The sequence below is a fragment of the Chrysochloris asiatica genome, unplaced genomic scaffold, assembly GCF_000296735.1.
Source record: "Chrysochloris asiatica unplaced genomic scaffold, ChrAsi1.0 scaffold00167, whole genome shotgun sequence".
NCBI classification, from domain to species: domain Eukaryota; kingdom Metazoa; phylum Chordata; class Mammalia; order Afrosoricida; family Chrysochloridae; genus Chrysochloris; species Chrysochloris asiatica.
The window spans coordinates 4,646,038-4,662,338 of NW_006408685.1; the positions used below are offsets into that span (position 1 = coordinate 4,646,038).

Consider the following 16,301-nt stretch of genomic DNA (forward strand, 5'->3'; position numbering starts at 1 on the left):
TTAATCCTTTGGAGAAAGGCTTAACCTTACAACTTTTAGTCTCGGCTTTAGGAAAATATCACATTTATCTGTGGATTGTCAAAGGCTCCAGTGTATTAATTTAACATATATAACTGAATATTAATATGAAAGCAATTTGTCATTAACTGCCAGTGGCCTCATTTGTTACACTCGGCCCTAGAGGGCCTCGAACCTCTGACTAGTCTTACACGGTCTGCAACAGAATGCCTTTAATTTCTTTATCTTGCCTTATAGCTCTGGCTAAGACTTCCAACACAATATTGAATAGGAGTGGTGACTAAAGGCATCCTTGTCTGTTTCCTATTCACAAAGGGAAGGCATTCAGTTTCACCCCACTGAGGCTGTTGATTTTGTATATATGTTCTTAATTATGTTGAGGAATTTCCTTTCTATTCCTACTTTATTGAGTGTTTTTATCAGGAATGGAATTTGGATTTTTTCAAATGCCTTTTCTGTGGTGGCTTACAGCTTCCTTGTTATTCTTCAAGGTGGCATAATATGCCATTGTGTCTATGTACCACAGTTTGTTTATCCATAATTCAGTTGATAGGCACTTAGGCTGTCTCCATCTTTTTGCTATTGTAAATAGTGCTGCCATGAACATTCATGTGCATTTATCTACTCATGTTATGACTCATATTTCTTGTGAGTGAATACCAAAGTAGAGGAATTGCTGGATCATAAGGCATTTCTATATCCAACCTTCTGAAGTAGTGCCACATTGCTTTCTAGAGTGGGTGGACCATTGTGTAATCCTACCAGCAATGTAGGAACATCCCAATCTTTCCACATCATCTCCCGCAATTATTGTCCTCTATGCTCTGGTAGTGTAGTGGTTACAAATCAGGCTGTGAACCTCAGGGTCAGCAGTTCGAAACTACCAGATGTTCCATGGGAGAAAGATGAAGCTTTCTGCTCCCATAAAGATTTACAGCATCTGAAACCCTGTACAAGGTTACTATCAGTTGGAACCGACTCCACGGCACATAACAACAACTTCTTTGAACTTTGCTGTTATTGCTGGTGTGATATCTCATTGTTGTTTTGCTTTGCATCTCTCTAATGGCTATTAAAAAAAATGAAATGGGACACATAAACATTGATATCTTAGGCATTAGTGAACTGAAATGGACTGGTATTGGCCATTTTGAATCTGACAATCACATGGTTTACTGTGCCGGAAATGAAAAATTGAATGGTGTTGCATTCATCATCAAAAAGAACATATCCAGATCTGTCATTAGGTACAATTCTGTCTGTGATAGGATAATATCCATGCGCCTACAGGGAAGCCCAGTTAATACCACTCTTATTCAAATTTACACAACAACCACTAAAGCCAGTGAGGATGAAATAGAAGAATTCTACCAACTTCTTCAATCTGAAATCGAACAAATATGCAATCAAGATGTATTGATCATTACTGGTGATTGGAATGCAAAGGTTGGGAGCAAAGAGGAAGGATCAGTAGTTGGAACATATGGCCTTGGTAATACAAATGATGTTGGAGAACGCATGATAGAATTCTGAAAAACCAATGATTTGTTCATTTCAAATACCTTCTTTAGACAGCATAAAAGATGACTATAAACATGGACCTCACCAGATGGAATACATAGAAATCAAATTGACTACATCTGCGGAAAGAGACGATGAAAAAGCTCCATATCATCAGTGAAAACAAGGCCAGGGGCAGACTGTGAAACAGACCATCAATTACTCATATGAAAATTCAAACTGAAGCTGAAGAAAATGAAAACAAGTGCACAAGAGACAAAATATGACCTTGAATACATCCCACCTGAATTTAGAGATCATCTGAAGAACAGATTTGATACATTAAACACTAAAGACGGAAGACCAGAAGAGTTGTGGAATGAAATCAAGAACATCATACATGAAGAAAGCAAAAAATCACTGAGAAGACAAGAAAGAAGGAAAAGGTCAAAATGTATGTCAGAAGAGACTGAAACTTGCTCTCCAGGTTAGAGGTGCTAAAGCAAATGGAAGAACTGAGGCAGTGCAACAGCTGAACAGAAAATGTCAAAGATCAGCTTGAGAAGATAAAGCCAAATATTACAACAAAATGTGCAAAGATCTAGAATCAGAAAACCAAAAAGGAAGAAATTGCTCAAGCTGGGGGAACTGAAGGAAAAATTCAAACCTTCACTTTCATTATTGAAAGATTCACTGGGCAAATTATTGAATGATGCAGAAAACATCAAGAAAAGATGGAAAGAATCACTGTACCAAAAGGAAATGGTTAATATTCAACCAATTCAAGAGTTAGCGTATGAGCAAGAGCCAATGATCCTGAAGGAGGAAGTCCAAACTGCACTGAAGGAATTGGCAAAGAACAAGGCACCAGGAATTGATGGGATAAAAATTGAAATCTTTCAAGAAAGTGAGGCGACACAGGAGGTACTCACTCATCTCTGCCAAGAAATTTGGAAGACAACTATCTGGCTGACTGATTGGAAGAGATCTATATTTGTGCCCTTTCAAAAGAGAGATGACCCAATGGAATGCAGAAATCATAGGACAATCTCTTTGATATCCCATGTGAGTAAAGTTTAGCTAAAGGTAATACAGAAACGGCTACAATCATACATTGACAGAGAATTTCCAGAGGTTCAAGCTGGACACAAAAGAGGCAGTGGAATGAGGGATGTCATTGCTGGTGTATGATGGATCTTGGCTGAAAGCTGATTGTGTTGTTTAGTTCCTCTGTGTTTTTGTCAACTTTTTTTCTGATTGTTCTATCCATTTTTGAAAGTGGTGCATTAAAATCACCCACTATTATTGTAGATTCGACTATTTATTTCTTCAATTCTATTAGTGTTTGCTTTATATATTTTGGATATCTTTCATTGAGAGCCTAGTATTTACTATGGTTATGTCATCTTTTTCAATTGTCCCTTTAATCATGAGATAATGTCCATCTTTATCTATTATGCTGGGTTTTGCCTTAAAGTTTATTTTATCAGAGATTAGTACGGCCACTCCTGTTCATTTTTTTAATTGCAAATAACTTGGTATATTTTTTCCATCCTTTGACTTTTAATCTGTTTTTTCTCTGTGTGTAAGATGTGTCTCTTGCAGGCAGCATATTGAAGGATCTTGTTTTCTTATCCATTCTGCCACCCTTTGTCTCTTAACTGGTGCAGTTAATCCTTTTACATTCAGTGTAATTATCATTAGGTATGGATTCATTGTTGCTATTATGTTTTGTTTTTATTTTGTGTGTGTTGTTGCTGCTTTCTTTGTTCTGCATATCTTCCTGTGATATGTTTTTGTTAGGTGCCATCGAATCAGTACCAACTCATAGCAACCTTATGCACTGCAAAACAAAACATTGCCCGATTCTGGGCCAATCTCACTTCTATTGCCATTCTTGAGTCTATCGATGCTGTCACTTGGGCAATCCATCTCGTTGGGGGTCTTCCACTTTTTCTCTGACCTTAACAAACATGATATCCTTCTCCAGCGACTGGTCCCTCCTGACAATATGTCAGAAGTATGAGAGACCTCCAAGGAGCATTCTGGCTGCACTTCTTCCTAAATGGATCTATTGGTTCTTTCCTGTGCTTAGTTCATGGTTTTTGTGTTCTTTCTTGCGAATTTCCTCATACTTTTAATGTTTCCATGTTTTTGTTGGATTATCATTTTCTTGGTATGTTGTGAAGTATTAATTTTCTTTGAGGTTACCTTATATTTCATTAGCTTTTCCCTACATTTAATGCAGTCTATTCTATCTTGTAATCTACCTGACCTTCTCACCACCTGGATCTCTGTTCCTACCTGTTTACCTTCTTTCACACTGTATTTTTTTTTTTTTTTTTGATTGTAGACTGACCTCCCAGATCTCTTAGTTTGTTCTTATAGTTTTGTTCTGTTCTCGACTCTTCCATCTGTCAATTTATTTCTGGGGTGTGCTGCCACCTATGTCATTCTCTGGTTGTTGTCTGTTCTTGTTGGTTCTCAGTCCACAGAACTCCCTTTAGGAGGTTTTCTAGTGCAGGGTTGACTTTGGCAAAATCCCTTAGCTTCTATTTATACTTGAATGTTTGGATTATACCATTGTATTTAATTGATAGCTTTGCTAGATAAATAATCCTTGTTGGCAGTTTTGTTTTTTCTTCTAGTGTTTTATATATGTGTCCCCATAGCCTTCTTGCCTGCATGGTTTCTGCTGAGAGATCCAAGCATAATCTGACTTGCTTTCCTTTTATGTAACACTTCTCTTTTCCCTAGCTGCTATCAGGATAGTGTCATCTTTGATTTTGGACAGCTTGATTATGATATGTCTCAGTAGTTTTCTTTTGGCATTTATCCTTCCATGGGTTTGTTGAGCTTCTTGAATGCTTATGTTTTCACTTTTCAGGATGCTAGAGAAATTTTCTTCCAATAGCTCTTCAACTCTCTCCTCTGTGTGATTCTTCCTGTTCCAGAATGCCAATAATTCTTAAATTATTCCTCTTCATGTTGTCCAACATGAACCTTAGACCTTCTTCAGACTTTAAAAAAAAAATTTTTTTTTTCCTGCTTGCTCTTCTATCTTACTGGTATTGAGAGATTTGTCTTCCAGCTAACTATTTCTAACTTCCATCTCTTCTCTTCTCCTCCTTTGCCTTTTCAGTGTATTGTTTATTTCTATATCCTATTATTAATTGTTTGAACCTCTTTCTGTAAGTTTTGAATTGTTTCCAATGCCATATCTAAATTATTTGACTATTTCTCTAGCACTTTCCTGACTTCTTCCTTATTTTTCTCAACTTCATTGTAAAATGTTTTGAAATATTTTATAATCATTTTTCTGAAATCCTTCTCAGACATTTCCAAGGCCTGCCCTCCTTCCAGCATGGAGTCCAGTTCTAAATCTAGGTCATTTGTCTCAGACATTTTATTTTTTTCTCTGAACATGTTCTGATATGTTCATCTGCTTTTTATTCTTGGACATGTTTAGTGTTTATTTGTGGCCTTAATACTTAATTGAGAATGTGTTTTCATATTTTTTATGCTTTCTGATTGCCTCCAGGTAAGTGTGATCAGGAGTTGGGCTTCCATTTTCACTCTTCTTATTGCTTAACTCAGAGTAAATTTCGCAGGTGTTGTCTGCCTCCCTGGTGTATGGCAGTTGGTATTTGTTCTTGCCTGGATTGTGGGATTTTATAGGGTGTGATTATACCTTGACTATATGGCAGCAATTGCTGTCTCTTCTTGGGTAATATAGGGAGAGAAAGAGCCCCCTAAATGTAAAAGGGGGAACAACAACAACAACGAAAAAACAAAAAAACAAAAACAGCAACAGCAAAATAACAAGAAAAAGAACCAACAACTGTGGGGAGTATTCCTGCTCTCTCTGCGGGGGTCATGGGACACGAGCAAATATGCGGAATCATTGGGTGAAGAAATGAATGAATAGAATTGAAAGGCTTTTCAACTTGCTGTGCTGTCCAGCTATTCTCTCCAGCTTCTGCCACCTCTGCTTCTGATTTCTGCTCTTTGCTGTCTGCCCTCTGCTCTCTGCTGTCTGTTCTCTCTGCTGTCTGCCCTCTGCCTTCTCTCTCCTGCTCTCTTTCTCTTTTTCCTACTTTCTGCCTGCTCTGCCAGTTTCTTCTGCCTTCTGATAGCTCTGCCTCTACTGGCTTCTTCCTCCTCTGCCCTCTACTTCTTTCTCCTAGCTCTGCCAGCCCAACTTAGCAAGTCTTTATTTTTTATAATTAAAATTACACAGTACATGCATTGACACTTTTATCATTTCTTGAATTATTACACAGTTAGTCACAACATTCTTGCACCTGGTCATTAGACAACCTTAACAAGAATACTCTGTGATGTTCAGACTGACCTTCATCTCCTTTCCCAGTATGAGATAAAACTGTTTCTTCTTGTTTCTACTAAAAGATTATAAACTTTCTATCCTACATAATGTGCTATTATTTTCATAATAAAGGTATTCATTAAATCACTTGGAAGCTATGTGGCATAAAGCTCAACTTGGCTACCTTGCTACAAGAAGTGTAGATTATTAAGTCAAAACTATCCTTCACTTAAGTTCATTATTTTCTGCTTGTTTACGCAGGTGCTTGTATGTAGAGGTTTGAGAATTCTAGCTAGTGACTGAATGTGGTGAGGCCTATGGGGGTAGGTCAGCTTGACTCTAATATGCTATTTGCTTTTGTGGCTTCACAAATGCAGTTACTTAGGCTTTCTAATGAAAGGGAGTAATTTACACAGTTTCTCTTTGTATTCAATCCACCAAGGCTGAAAGCAATTGCTGCTAAGCTAGTTTTTCCTAAGGTTTGTAGAATTCATAGTGAAAGCTGTGAATATTGCCAAGTTATATATTTTTACAAGTAAAATTAAGATTACTCTATAGAGAAGGTAGAAAGCAACTTCTGAGAGCTATCTGTTTTGCCAGACTACTCCACAATTTACTGGAACTGTGTCAAGCAGTAAATCGAAGCTGTCCTCTACCCTCATCGCTCCCAGCAAACAACCAAAACAAAACAAAACAAAACAAAACAAATCCACCAGATTGGATATTGTAGTTTATAATCTTGCAACACCTCTATTTTGGCCTTTTCCCTATTAATAAACAGTTCATAAAATGTGGCCATTTTATGCTGCTGGTTTTAAACAATGACTGTCTCTTTAAATGCCGAGAGAGAAGAAAGAGAAGAACAACAACAACAACAAAAAATCTGTAGCCTAATATGAATATGACTTTAATATTCTCTTTCAGCTTCTTGCCTTCAAGGCTGCCTGATAAATCTCAAGTTGCCACTGTTGGATATTATGCTGTACCTCAGGATTTAATTTTGGGTCTTTTTTGTTTTTCAACTCTCTGCCTCTCCACAACCCCTGTTCTGGCCTTTTCCCTATTAATAAACAGTTCAGGGCCAGCTGTGGCCGTTTTACATTGCTGGATTTAAGCGGTGACTGTCTCTTTAAATGCTGAGAGGAACTGTGCACATTCATGGTAGAAGGACCCTCCAGTGGTGGTGGGGGGTTGTCCACTCACTCAGGCAACCCCTCTAGTCACCAGAATGTCGGTGCACAGACAGCTAAAGGACAATGAACAGTTAAAAAAAAAAATTGGAACAAAACCAAATGGAGTATATTGTCCACATTTGCTCCGAGGTTCCCGCAGAGTTAGTTCGTGGTGGGTTGGCTTGCTCCCCCGCTTGGTCTTGCTGTTTGGTATCGCTCATGCTGTCCGCTCCAGGCTGCTGAGTCTGGCAGTTTCTAAAGTAGGAGATTTCTTACTTCTGCTACATGTTCCACTAGTTATAAGCCTTCAAACTTTTCAAATATTCATATATATATATATATATATATATATATATATATATATATATATATATATGGTTCAGAGTTTTGGAGCTCTCCTCTGAACCCGCTTTGCCTGGTATTCTGTGGTATTGCTGATGGAGCTCTTCACTGAACTTCTACCCTACCCACCATCAAGGCCCAGATCTGCCTTTTTTTCACATCTCTTGTTACTCAACTGCGAGCAATCTTAGCAAGTGTTTACTATCTACATAATGTGTAGCAGCTGGTGTTGGCTCCTGTCCCAAAGGTGGGATATTGTAAGGTATGCTTGTAGCTTGGTTATATGGCCATGATTGCTGTCTCTTCTTGGGTAACATAGGGAGAGAAAGCTCCCACCCCCAGGGGAAAAAAATAAAAAAAAACTAAGATAAAAAAGACAGAAAACAGAAACAAAAGTAAAAGCAAAAAAACTAACAAACAAAACATAGCTGACTAGTCCAGTAGACTTTGCTGTGCAGGTCAGTGTGCATGCACAGTAGAAAACTCCAGCAGGGCATTTGCTCAGGTTCCCCCTCTAGTCACCGCCATGGAGGTGCACAGAGATTGAGAAGTAAATGGAAGAAAGATTGTTCCCACTTTTATCTCTGAGGATCAATTAGGTATCTGCGTATGTAAAGTGTTCTTCTCAAAATGACTGCATATAGTAGTTGCTGTTGGTTCTTGCCTTTTATGTTGGAGTTTTACAGGGTGCAATATGGCTTGGCCGTATGGTCACACCTGCTGTCTCTTGTTAGATAAGGCAATAATAATGGATCCTGCCCAAGTAGGAGTTTCCACTTCAGGGCTAAATCCCAAAGTCAGACATCATAAAAAGCCACTGGAGGATTAGACTCTGGAGCTGATGGTGCTTTCAGCTACTTCCCTTTGCACTATGGGAAAATTGTACCCTGTGAGTGCAACGCTGACCCCTTTTTGGGATGCACTCCCACTTACAACCCAAACTGGGCAGAGGGTATGTGACAGGGGAAGACACAGGTGAAGAGGGAAAAAAGTAAAAAATTCACACCTCTTTTTCTATAAGTTGCTGGATGGTTTTACTGCTGTAGCCGCTGACTGTGGCCCCACTCTCTCCATTCCATCGTCTTTTGAAGCCTTCTAAATCATTCATTGTTTTCCCAATGAATCCTTCAATATAACAAGTTGAATCTTGACTATTTCCTTCAGTTCTTTCAGCTTACGAAGTGCTGAGCATATTCTTCCCTTTTGGTTTTCTAACTTCATGTCAGTGTACATTTCATTATAGTACTTTATTTTTTTTTCTCAACTGCCCTTTGAAATTTTGTGTTCAGCTCTTTTACTTCATTGCTTCTTTCATACGCACTAGTTTGTCTACATTCAGTTGCAAATTTTAGAGTCTGTTCTGACATTCATTTTGAGTTTTTCTTTCTTTCCTGTATTTTGAATTACCTTTTGCTTTCTTCCTATTTGGTATTATTTTCTCTCTCTTTTTGTTTTATGTGAATATGTTGGGTTTTTTTTTTTTTTTTAAAGCTTTTACTGTGAATTGAGTGGTTGTTTACATGGCAAAACATCTGTTTTGCACTCAGTCAATCATATTTTGTTTCATTCCAATGATTACAAATCCCTCCATGGACCATCAGTTAACAGTATTTGCCTCTATTCACTCTTTTTTTTTTTTTTGGATATACACAAAAACATGCAGAAATATATAATTGTTTAAACAACCAAAGGGCACATTTTCCAAGTCAGACTCCTGCCCATCAGCACACAGCCTATCTCTTTCCATGAGTCTAGAGTCTTCAGCTGCTCTATATCTCCATGCCATCACTTCTGCCTCCATCTCTGGTGTCACTTCTTCTTTGGTAGATCCCACATTATGCTCATGCTTTTCCCTCTTGATGGTCATATAGTCCTCTGTTCTTGAAATGTAATATTAACTAACCCTCCCTTTTTGTTACACATCTTCTACTTTTACAGTTTTGCCAGTCACAGTTAGACATGATAACAATTATTCACTATTGAATCAAAAGAATCCTATCCCCATCTCTTTTCACTAGACCCATCTAAACAAGATGACATCTATTCAGTGAGGATTCTACATTCCCCACCACTCTCTGAAACTAAACTCCCTTTTGAAAATGTACAAATCATCCACTTCATGCCTTTATAGCTGCTCTCATTTTAGGTAGCCAATGTCTAATTTGCCCATCCTATCAACCCTTTCCTGTGTATGGAGGAGATAGACTTGAGCCTTGATGTGAAGATGCCTTCCCTTTCAATTGGTATTTTGAGCAACTACATTCATAAACAAAGGTCAAGTTCATCAAATTGTAGCAATTTACATTTGCTTCCTGTATCAAACTTCTTTATCTTCCTCACATTGTGTTCTGATCATCAAACCATCCAAGCTAGGTAAAATGTATACTATCTGCAAGTTTGAGCATTCTTCTGTGCCTCTTCCACTTCATATCAGCTGGATGCTTCACTCTTAGCTCTAGCCCTCCATTATTAAGTAAATGTACATGGGCTCAGTGGATCCCAAGTCTCCACAAACTTTGGACCAACCAGCCCTTCCTCTTCTCATTCTCATCTCCAGGGCGACAGGAGTCGTCTATGGAACGTGGTCGAACTCAGCCCATATCTTCATTACTGACTTTCCCCCACTTCCACTCAAATACAGACCAACATGGAAGCCAGAGAACTTATAAGCCTGCCCCTGTGTTCCCTTTGAGTTTCAGTCTTGGAAGGGGGTTTGTACTGAAGGACCTTGATGGCTTGCCTTGATGGCTCATAGGTGAACAACTTGTTTTTTGTTGTTATTGCCAAACAGTTTTTTTTTTTTTTTTTTTTCCCTACTAGTCTTTATTTCAAGAAGTATCTTCCGTTCCTCTAGCCACTCTGGGCTAGTCTGCATATCCTTTCAAGTGGAATGTCCCACCACAGAAAGTTCTGGATGGGGCTCAGGATTCCTGTACTTACTGTCCCCTCCCTCCCATGCCTGGTAACCATCAAATAATTTCTTTTTTTAAAAAAAAATTTAGTATAGGAATCTTTTCTTAAGCTTTTACAATAATTGTCTTAAGTGGTGCTTGTCCTTTTGTGAGTGACTGATTTTACTCACTATAATATGCTCAAGGTTCATACATGTTATGAGGTGTTTTGCAGCTTCGTCGTTATTCTTCAAGATAGCATAGTTTTCCAAAGTTTGTGTATCCATTCTTCCATTGATGGGCACTTAGGCTGTCTCCATCTTTTTGATATTGTGAATAGTGCTGCAATAAGCATTGGTTTGCATATATATACTTGTGTTCTGACTCATATTTCTTGTGGCTACATACTAAGTAGACGAATTGCTGAATCATGAGATATTTGCATTTCCTACTTTCTGAGGAAACATCATACCGTTTTCCAGAGTAGTTGACCCATTTTACAGTCCCACCAGCAATGTAGGAGGGTCCCAGTCTCTCCACATCCTCGGCAACATTTATTGTCTTCTGCTTTTTTGAACTTCACTGTTATTGCTGGTGTAAGATGATATCACATTGTTGGTTTGATATACATCTCTCTAAGGTCGGATGAGATGGATTGGCCAAGTGGCAGCATCTATGGACTCAAGCGTGGCAACAGTAGTGAGGTTGGATCAGGATTGGGCAGTGTTTCATTTTGCTGTGCGTAAGGTCGCAATGGGTCGGTACTGACTCGATGGCACCTAAAAGCAACAAGATCTAATGATCTTAAACATTTCTTCATATATTTGTTGGCTGCCCAACTGTCTTCCTTGCAAAAGTGTCTTTTAATTTCCTGTGCCAGATTTTGTTTTTGTTTTTTAAGTTTTAATTGTGAATTATGTATTAGTTTACATGGGTGAACATTATATTTACATTTATCCTATTGTATTTTGTTTCATTGCAATGATCACAATCCCCTGCATGCATAATCAAACAACCAAAGGGTACACCCCACACACCTGCCTCCCAGCTGCCAACACACATTCTCTCTCCCTCCCTGATTCCAGAATCATCAACTGCTCCTTCTGTCCATTTCATTGTCTCTGCCTCTATCCCTAGTGTCACTTCCTGCCTGGACAGGGTCTCGCACTTTACTTTTCTCCCTTGATGGTTTCAGGGATCTCCACTCCTGGACTGAAAATCAGCCATTCCTCCCCACCCCCTTTTGTTACCAAACATTTACATTTACCTTCCCAACACTCACTGTCAGACCTGAGAGCAATCATTCCCTATTGAACCACAGGAATCCTTTCCCCCTCACCTTTTATCAACCCAATCCAGACAGGTTGGAAACAATTCAGTGAAGATTCTACCTTTGCCTATATCCTCTGGAGCTAGGTTCCCTACTGAAAGCTTGCCACTGTAGCCCCCCAATTTTGGGTAGACAATATCTAAGTTCCACATCCCTGTTGACCCTGTGTACCAAGGGGATGGGAATGATCCTCAATGTAGAGATTTGTCTGCTCATTTGTCATACTGCATACACAAGTATAGGTCAAGTTCATCCACTTGTAGTGGGTTGCTCTTTCTCTTTTTTTTCTGCTGTTCCTCTTCTTTCTTCCTCTAGTCATGTTCTGATCATCCAGCCATTGTTGCCAGGTCAAATGGGAACTATCTGCAAGCGTGGGTGTTCTTGTGCACCTCCCCTCACTTCATATCAGCTGGATGCATCATACTCCGTTCTAGTAGTCCGGGGCCATGTCCCAGCCCCTGGGCCTAGGAGTCACCAGGTCTCGTCATACTGCTGGTTAACCAGGTCTCAATCCAGTTTAATAGGAGTCTGTTGAATGTGGTCAGACTTAGTTAAAAAATTCATTGCTGTTTTTCCCCCACTTCCCCTTATAGGTGACCAACGTGGTCAGCAGCAGGGCCACATGCCTACTAGTGTATTCCAATCGAGTTTCAGTCTTGGAAGGGGGTTTTGCTTGAGGGGACCTGACCACTTGCCTTGATGGCTCCCTAGGGAACAACTTGCTTGTTCTTGTAGTAGTCAATTGGACTGCTGTTATTGTTTTTTATTTTTCCTGTGGGTCTTTCTTTCTTTTTTCTCCAGACTAGTCTGCTTGCCATTTCAAGTGGAAGTGTCCCACCTCAGAAGATTCTGGATGGGGATCAGGATTTCACCTATGTTCTTGTGCAATGCAAAGGATCTGCAGGGAGCCCCCTTCACTGGGCAAGTTCTAGCCTCATTTTGGGTATTCCCATCAGTTAGTTATAGGCTGAAAATGGACTTACAGCTTTCTCTGATGATGTTTCTGGCTATTCCTTTCTCTCCCCTTCAAGTGTCTATTTTACAATAGTAGGCAAGGGAAACCAAGATTCAAAAGGCAGCTAAGCATCTTAACATCACTTCTCTATTTTTACCCATTCACATCATAACTCAATCTTTGTATCCATGAGCCCTGCCTGTTGTTTTATGGTTGTGCTTACATCATTATTTACCTCTGTCCTATTTAGCCCATGTAAACCTTTCTAGCTATTCTTCCATTCACCTTTTTTTTTTCCTTTCCCCTTCCCCTTCTAGTGTGTGCCCTCCAGCACCCAAATTATCCTGTGTCTATTCCCTACCCTGTGCTCCACTATCCTGTGCCTATTCCCTACCCTGTGCTCCACCTTCCCCTCCCTCACCTCACCCCACTTTATACACACCAGTAACCAACCAAAAAATAAATAAATAATAAAAGATAATTTTTTTTCTTCCCCCTTTCAGTGTGGGTGCTTTTTCTTACTCTTTTGCAATAATGGTCTTATGCTGTATTTATCCTTTTGTGACTGACTGATTTCACTCAGCATAATGCCCCCAAGGTTGAGCCATGTTATGCAGTGGCTTGCTGCTTCCTTGTTATTCTTCTGAGTAACATAATATTCCACTGTGTGTATGTACTAAAGTTTGTTTATCCATTCTTCTGTTGATGGGCACTTAGGAGGTTTGCTCTGAGGGGACTGGACCACTTGTCTTGCTTTCTCCTGGGTGAGCCACTTGTTTGTTTTTGTAGTAATCAGTCAGTCCGCCTATATTGTTTTGTATTTTTCCTGTCAGTCTTTCTTTCAAGAAGTATCTTCTGTTCTTCTGGCCGCTCCAGGCTGGTCTGCTCATCATTTCAAGTGGAAATTTCCCACCTCAGAAGATTCTGGATGCTGTTCAGGATTCCACCAATGGTCTTATGTAATGCAGAGGCTCCACAGGAAGCCTCCTTCACTGGGCACATTGTAACCTTATTTTAGGTATTCCAATCAGTTATAGGAGTCCTGCTGTGGCGCTGTGCATTAATGCGCCAGACTGCAAAGCCATTTGAACTGCAAGGTTGGTGGTTCAAACTCACCAGCTGCTCCTTGGAAACCTTATACAGGGTCACTATGGATCAGAATTGACTCAGTGGCACTCAACAACAACAGCAAATAAGTTTTCTATAGTGTTACTTCTGGCTGTTCCTTTCTCTCCCCCTCAAGTGTCTATTTTATAATGGTATGCCAGGGAAACCAAGACTCAAAAGACAGCCAAGCATTTTAATGTTATTTCTCCTCTTTTCCTGTCCCTGTATCCCAGAGCCCTGTTGTTACAAGGTTGTGAATACATCATTATTTACCTCTCTCCCACTTCAGCTTAAGTATTTCATTTCATTGCAATGAATACAATCCCCTCCATGCATCATCAAATAACCAAAGGATACACCCCACAGGCCCACCCCCCTGGCTGTCAGCAAACAGCCCCTCTCCCTCCCTGAGTCCCGTGTCCCCAGCCACTCCATCTGTCCATGTCATCATCTCTGTCTCCATGCCTGGCTTCTCTGGGTAGGCCACACTTTTCACTCACCTAACTTGATGGTCCCAGGGACCTCTGCTCCTGGGCTACAAAATCAATCACTGTCCTCCTTTTGTCAAAAAAAAAAAAAAAAAAAAATTTCTGCCTCTACATTTGCGACCCTCACAGTCAGTCCTGATGGCAGTTATTCATTATTGTACCACAAGAGTCATCCCCACTTCCTTTTTCCAGCCCAGTCCCAAGGTTCTGCCTACCCCTGCCCATCTGGAACTAGGCTCCCTCTTGAAAGCTTGTAAGCCAGCCCCCCGCCCCACTTTGGGTCTGGGCAATTTCTAGCCACCTTTAAGGTATTCCAGTCAGTTATAGGCCGAAGATGGGCTTACATGTTTTCTATTGTGATGTTTCTGGCTATTCCTACCACTCCCCCACAAGTGTCTATTTCACAGTGGTAGGCAAGGGAAACCAAGATTCAAAAGACAGCCAAGCATCCTAACATTATTCCCCTCTTTTACCCTTTCAAACCATGCCTCAATCCCTGTACCCTGAAGCCCTGTTATTCCAAGGTTGTGCATACATCACCATTTATTGTGTCCCAGCTAGCACATACGAACCTGCCTAACTGTTCTCCCATCCACCTTGTTCTTCTTTTCCCCTCACCCTTCTTGTGTATTGCCAGCCCTCCCCCCCTCCCCGCCCCAGGACCCAGGCCTTCATTTGTCTATTCCCTACCCTGTGCTCTATCTTCCCCTCTCTCCCTCACCTCCACTCATCCCATGCATCCCGGTGTTCCACAATTATATATGTAGTTTTATGTGTTTTTTACCCCCTTTTGGGTGGGTTCTTTTTCAGTCTTTTACAATAATGGTCTTTTGTGACTGACTAATTTCACTCAGCATAATGTCTTCAAGGTTCATCCATGTTATGCGGTGGCTTGCAGCTTCCTTGTTCTTCAAGGTAGCATGGTATTCCATTGTGTGTATGTACACAGTTTATCCATTCTTCAATTATTAGGCATTTAGGCTGTCACCATCTTTTTGTTATTGTAAGTAGTAATGCATATATTTACTTGTGTTATGGCTTGTATTTCTTGTGGGTAAATACCAAGTAGAAGAATTGCTGGATCATAAGGTATTTCTATTTCCACCCTTCTGAGGAAGCGCCATATTGCTTTCCAGAGTGGGTGGACCATTTTGAAGTCCCACCAACAATGTAGGAGGGTCCCAGTCTTTCTGCATCCTCACCAGAATTTATTGTCCTCTGCTTTTTTGATCTTTACTGTTATTGCTGGTGTGAGATGATATCTCATTTTCGTTATGATTTGCATCTCTCTGGTGGCTAGTGATCATGAACATTTCTTCATATGTTTGTTGACTGCCTGGATCTTCTCCTTGGTGAAGTGTCTGTTCATGTCCTGTGCCTATTTTTAATTTGGTCATTTGTTTTTTTCTTGTAGAGTTGTTATAGTTTCCTATATATTTTAGAAATGAGTTCCTTATCTGATGTGTCATTGCAAAAGATTTTTAACCATTCTGTGGATTCCCTTTTTACTCTTTTGGTGAAGTCTTTTGATGCACATAAGTTTTTAATTTTTAGTATGTCCCACTCATTAATTTTGTTTACTTTTGTTTGTGTACTTTTCAGAAGGTTTGGTAGTCTATATATACCTTGAATTAGCACCTCATATTTGTCCCTATTTTTTCATTGATGACCTTCATAATTTGGGGATTCATATTTAGATCTTTAATCCATGCTGAGTTTGTTTTTGTTCATTTTAATCCATCCTGAGTTCATTTTCCTGAGGTAAAGTTCTTGTTTCATTCTTTTGCATGTTGCTTTCCGGTTCTGCCAGCACCATTTGTTAAAGAGAATATCTCCTCCCCAAACAATATGCCTAGGTGCTTTGTCAAAAATCAGTTGGCTGTATGTGGATGAGTTAATTTCTGGATTCTTGATTCTGTTCCAGTGATCAATGTATCTTTCATTGTACCAGTACCTGGCTGTTTTGGCCACTGTAGCCATGTAGTAAAATTAGAAATCAGGGAGTGAGAGACCTCCAACCTTGTTCTTCTTCTTAAGCAGTGCTTTGTTTATCCTGGGTCTCTTTCCTTTCCATATAAAGTTAGTAATTGTCTTTTCCATATCTTTGAAGAATGTTGTTGGAATCTGGATTGGGATTGCATTATATGTGTAAATTGCTTTGGGCAGTACTG

General features: G+C 39.8%; 1 protein-coding gene and 1 pseudogene across 1 annotated transcript in view; one reads left to right on the forward strand and one right to left on the reverse strand.

Annotated features, from left to right (window-relative positions):
• The window catches only part of LOC102825291, a 13,206-nt pseudogene extending 4,739 nt beyond the window's left edge, over positions 1–8,467 (reverse strand).
• Positions 1–16,301, forward strand: part of POF1B (premature ovarian failure, 1B) — a 287,784-nt gene that overhangs the window by 47,431 nt on the left and 224,052 nt on the right. The window lies entirely within an intron of this gene.